Source organism: Monopterus albus, unplaced genomic scaffold (assembly GCF_001952655.1).
Source record: "Monopterus albus unplaced genomic scaffold, M_albus_1.0 scaffold172.1, whole genome shotgun sequence".
NCBI classification, from domain to species: Eukaryota; Metazoa; Chordata; class Actinopteri; order Synbranchiformes; family Synbranchidae; genus Monopterus; species Monopterus albus.
Genome location: NW_018128052.1, coordinates 2,522,268 through 2,528,176, shown reverse-complemented (window position 1 = coordinate 2,528,176; position 5,909 = coordinate 2,522,268). Strand labels below are relative to the sequence as shown.

At 41.0% G+C, this 5,909-nt stretch overlaps 1 protein-coding gene across 6 annotated transcripts in view; it reads right to left on the bottom strand.

Annotated features, from left to right (window-relative positions):
- st3gal3b (ST3 beta-galactoside alpha-2,3-sialyltransferase 3b) overlaps nucleotides 1-3,558 on the bottom strand; it is a 44,591-nt gene extending 41,033 nt beyond the window's left edge. For 4 of the 6 annotated variants that reach the window (XM_020616007.1, XM_020616010.1, XM_020616011.1 and 1 more), the window contains exon 1: nucleotides 3,089-3,430. The gene's annotated coding sequence lies outside the window, so the exon portion shown is untranslated. The other 2 variants (XM_020616009.1, XM_020616008.1) reach the window with 2 other exon arrangements.
- Between the last annotated feature and the right edge of the window lie 2,351 nt (nucleotides 3,559-5,909).

The window sequence follows — 5,909 nt, the reverse complement described above, 5'->3', positions numbered from 1 at the left end:
CCCCGGGCCGCAGTAAAATTGTCAAGCGTTGACCGGTCCGCAGTGATAAAAAGGTTGGGGACCACTGATCTAGATGAATGACCTAACGATAATCTCCATTGCCATGGCAAACACTGGGGGTGATATTGTGCACCCTGCCATGATGCCCAGCCAAGCTGTAGTATACTCTGCTGTTGTGTAACATATCTGGATATCCTGAAAATATTCTCTCACTAGCCCTTTAACCAAGTCTGGTACTTTAAAATAAGCTACTGTTTCCCACAGTAGCCTATGTGGTACAGAACCATTAGCTAGGTCTAAGAACATCACATGCCATTCTCTTTTTTCACTTTTTGCTGACTGAGTTTGTTGCGAGATCATGTTTATGTGCTCCAAACATCCAGAAAAACTTGCTACTCTGGCTTTCTGCACTGATGTGTCAAATAAGTCTGATCGTTTTTAGGTAGCTTGACAACCTTTAGACCACTACACTGAAGAAAATCTTGCCTTCTACATTCAGAAGGCAAATAAGCCTAAACTACCCTACTACAACTAAATCTTTCTCCTTAAGGATAAAAATCCCTCCTAATACTCTCTATGACTTAGGAACAAGCTGTTTCTTCCATGCTACTCTGATAAGCCTCCACAAAAACCTCAACATGTCTGGAACATATTTATATAGCTTATAGAGCACGCCATTAGGCCCAGGGGCTGATCTTTCTCTTGCTCGCCAAACTACCATTTCCATTTCTCTCAGTGTTGGTACTTTTGTGTTCATAGGCTGTTCTACTGCCCCAGTGAGGGGCATATCTACTGGCAGACCTAGTCATATTTGAGGGACAGTCTCCAAATGCAATTAAAAAAAAAATAACAAGAAAAAAAATTTCACATTAGCTATGCTTTTTTTTGCAGGCAATCCTGACAAAAGTCTCAAGCAAGTGAAGCAGAGTGGAAAGGCACAGAGTTACTGTTTGCAGTTGCTGTGTTTCGGTAATAAAGCAGACCTGACAACAAGTAGTGACAACGACTAGCCTCTTATCAGTTGTTCAAGTGTGTGTGAGGCAGGTTAATTGCATTTAACTGAGAAGTGAGACTGACAAAGAAGTGACTTCTTAATCACTTTTAACCAAATTAACCAACCGCAGGGTTTACCAACATTTTGTTATGAAGCTGTCACACTTTCTGTAGCAGCAAGGGTGTGGCTTCCTTAAACTAGTGACAGCCTTACTGTTGGACTTATGTAACGAACACTTGAACAACTGATAAGAGACTAGCCGTCATCACTACTCGGTGTCTTTTCTGCTTTTTTACCCAAGTAAAAGATTACCAGATTATACACATATTTAACCAGCAAAACAAATCGTGCCACACACACCGAGTCATGTCCAGTCTTGATATCATCTGACAACAGACAAGACAACCCATTAGTTGTCTCTGTGGCCTGGTGTCCATTTGGAACACACGCTGCCAATTATCCTGAGCCCTCTACCATCTAATGGACTGCAAACCCAGCACCATACAATATCTTTCAACCACACACATAGCCCTTATCTCAGCACAATCTGCAGCTTTCATTAAAGACATGACCTGCACAAAATTTCTCAGATATGACATTTAAAATTTCATCTGGGGCATCTCTTTTCCATTGTGAGATCTGCTTGAGGCAATTGCAAATGAGTTAATACAGAGCTTTAGCACAGGAAGGCCTCTGAGCAGTGCTGAGCTCAGATAAGACTGTAATACCACACCAGAAGCTTGCGTTTGAAAGAGCAGTTTATACCCCACCAGGTAACAGATGCTTCCCCCTCACTTAAAAATGTATTGTCTTAATACTTCATGATTTATCTACCATTAGATGCAACTTATTAAACTATTTAACAGGATAAAACTGCTAATAAATACTTGAAAGTTACCTAACAAGCAGCTATTATTGAACAGGTTTGGAAAACAGGAATTCAAATGATACCTGTTGTACTCAGCATTTGCTGTACAGTATACAAACATGTCCAGTCCAAAGATTCAGTTTACTGCTCCTACAGATATGGCATTTCTGGACCATGAGCAACATAACATTATCCAGCTACAATTGTTACAATCTGACTATGTTCGTAACAAGAAAGGGGCCAACCATCTACTTCCCCAGCCCCACAGTAGCCTACAGTGGTTTGACCAACCTCACCACCATGTAACTGCTGTTTTTTTATGCATGGGGACAAACGCATTGTATTTCAGTTTAGAGCATGGAGCACATATTTCTTTACGAACCCGACCCATGCCCGATGCAGCTGAGTTTGCACTGTATCTTTACCCTTCTCATTACTCAGACATTTGAGTGTTCCAGCCGTTTAACCTAACTCTTGACCTACGTGTCCCAACCCGAACATCATTTCTAAATTTCTGTCCTAACCCGTCCCGGGCTCGAGCCCCACGGGTTCCGTCTAGTCCCTTCGGGTATCCACACAGTTTCAGTTGAAGGTCGGGTGTCTATTTACCCAGGTAGCTGCGTGAAATCATTAACAGGAAAGTTTAGTATTCGGCTAACAAGATAAACATAACGGGATTTTGTGGTTCAGTAGTTCAATGCTATGTCCACATACAATGGCTATATATAAGATTACCTGAAGGTTTCCTTAAAAGGCTTTGCTTTACGCTTAAGTTGTAAAACCACATTATGAATGGTTACCGGAGATGTTCAAACATGGGTTAGTAAACACTGTAGAAATAGCGACAGAGTGCCAAGCAGCTAGCCGCCTTTAGCTTAAGTTAGCCAGCCCTGCTAGGATCGCTACGTAGGTATAGTGGGGTATTTGGCTTGGTCGCGTCGGCAGGCCTGCAGTGCTGGTCGGGAAATGAAGTGGCCGCGCATGGGCTCTGGTACAAACGGAAAGCCCGTTATGTGTCCGAAACTGTCCATACATGTAAGATTACTAATAGTATGTGTGCTACAGTCTTACAAGACAACAATACTGAGGTAGTCCAGATAACATTAGGAGAAACCTAAACCACCGGCTCGCCAACATTTAACACCAACCACCATCACAGCCGAGAAAACCACGGCGTAGCAACATTTCACTCCCATTTCCAATTGACTCAGGGAAATGTATGTTACCTTTTCTTTTCCTCTGAGTCCTCCAGTCAAAAAACAATACCAGCCTCAGTATAAAAACTGGATTGGTCGATAAAACGACCGTGTTCTCCCTCCTCTCCAAGCCATGTTGATGAAATCCGTTGAAGTACCCCTGGCTCTGTACGCACAAGACGAGCCGCCTGACTGTGTTTCCCCTTATGTCTCACCACTTTTCGTCAAGACTAGCAGAAGGAAAAAGCACTCCCTCCATCATCAACAGCAGCAGCAGCGTATTGGACTACAGTAAAACAGCTTGTCACCGGTGGTCACATGAGCCATCTCCGTAATTAGGATGCCCCCTTCGGTTTTAGCAGAGCTGAAATGAATGCACCTTTTCATCTGGCTCTTCACGTGGTGCTCTTCCTCAGCTTGTCAGCTGGTGATATGTCTGGAACTGGGTTTGTTTTTGCTTGTGTAGCCAAAAGACCCCCCCACTCACTCTTTGCTCAGCTGCAATAATTGAGATGCACTAATATATAGAGCTTGTTGAACTGCCTAGCCCACACTGGTGTGTGCTTGACCAGCAGTGTGGCTGACTGTAAAGATTAGAAGCACGTTTTCATCCTAGAGTCATGACTGAAATTGCTGAAACGCAAAGACCTAAAAGGTTATTTTTGGTGTCAAAGTATTCTCTAGGCTAGTTTGAAACATTTCCAGTAAAACACTTATTCTAGATTGAAGCCCATTTTGTATGCCTTTGTTTAGAGTAATTTGGCAACCAGTGTTTAAAGCTAACACTTTTCTCCAGACAATCTGACCTATCTTGTTCAAACGCTGGCATCCCATGGCCAATATTTGTCTAAATCAATACCCAACCGATTTTCAATAATACTAGCACTATTTATCTCCTCCCTCCCCCTTCTTTGTGCAAAGATACATAACAAGACAAGAACGTCAAAGTGTCAACAGACATGACACATGAACAGAGAAACAAAAGGGAAAAAATAATTATTGTAATAATATCAAGTAAGAATAGATTCAGTACTGATAAATTAAATTCAAACTTTGGTCATTTAGTAAAAAATATATCAAGTTCAGTTAAACAGTTCAATTTATGTGTGTTACCCCTAAGTACAAAATCATTACTTAAACATGAGTAGGTCTATGTGCACTATGATTTATTCTGATACCTTCCATGATGATAGTGCTCCTGTCCACACACCACAAATACTAATCAAATATTGGCGCAGCCTGTTATTCAGATTTGTGAAAATACATGACTGTCTAGACAGGATTTGGTCTTTACTGTCGCAGTGACATCAGAGAACCCAGATGACCAACTTGTTTTGGAAAAAAACATAAAGGTTAGACTAAAATTTATGAGAAAGTGATGAAGAACCAAAGGTGGTCACCTTTTAAAGTATGAACAACATTTCTAGTTGAAAGTGTGAATGAGTATGAAATGTTCATTATACAGGAAAGGTGGAAATACATTTAAAGGTATGAAAAATCCAATAAGGTATTAAGCATGACTGGTCCAAGATAATACTGGAAAAGCACTACACATCTACAGGAGCCAGGGTCATTGAGGGATCATCATCCATGCTAGAAAACCAGTTATTAACCAGGGTCATGCATGCATGTATCTATATAAAGACCATGGGCATTTTATAATAGCATGGTCTTTACTGTCTAAATAAATCTCACAGAACTTCCTGTGCTCTTAAAACCAGTTCAAGAAGTTAATGCACAATCCTACCATTATTTTGAAAAGGAAAGAAACATTCTGGCTGATCATTTGCAGTAATCACATGAAATATGAGCTGTCAGCTCATTCCCCTGTGCAGGTAGGCTGCATTTCAAGCTCAAAATCTACAGTAGATTTAGATTCAGTTGTTTAAGGCACTCTTCACTATATTTGGTCATTCTCACTGTAAACCTTAAGCACTAAAGATAATAAAAATAAAGGTCTACAGACACTAAGTTTTTCAGGCTTCTAAGAATAGAAGTACTAATTTGAAATAATTCCATAATTTAAGAAGCCAAGATGTTTAATAAATGTGGGCCCTGGAGATCAAGTATGTTGTCCTCAGCCCCAGTTGGTCTCTTACTTGACTGCTCACAGCAGATTGTTGTATGGCAGTAGATCCATACACCCGTCTTTCACACCTGCTCGGGTTACTCTGTTAATCTGTTTTCCTCTGAGAACTTGCCTCTTATTTATTTCATGACATTCACAAGGCATCTTATTCTACATAAGCAGTTGTTGGGCTGAGAGCAAGGTATTGGAAGGTTTGGGGTGGGGGAGACAGTCTTCCCTTTTTGCCTGCAAAGAGTGTGGCAGAGTAGTATACAGATTTATTAATACTGAATCTAGAAGGAAATACAATCTGCTCACCTACTATTGTCCATCTAGGGTCAGAAATTAGCAGGAGCCATACACTAGCAAACACACGCACACTTAGCACTACTGAGGTGTCCTGGGATCATAGGCTTTTTTTTTTTTTTTCAGAGCTGGCATGAGACTTGTGGTGAGTTGGCAGCACCTCATGGTATTTGGCATATGGATCACTGAATTACATCACACTTGACAGGGAATAATAACAGCTACAGAAAATAATGCAAGGAGCTAAAATGCTCTCATTGTTCAAGTATGTCTGGGAAGTGCACTGTTGTTTGTTATCTATCTGTAATGAGGTGTGTTCTTGGAGGGGAATACAATGTTTGATTTACGTGTTCAGACATTTTCACGCACTTGCTTCACTGTACACCCAAAATCTAGGTGCCAAGATGAAGCCACACCCCTGAAATATGACTCAACCATTTTCCTGCTTCTGCTTTGTCATGCCTAAACATTTTCAAA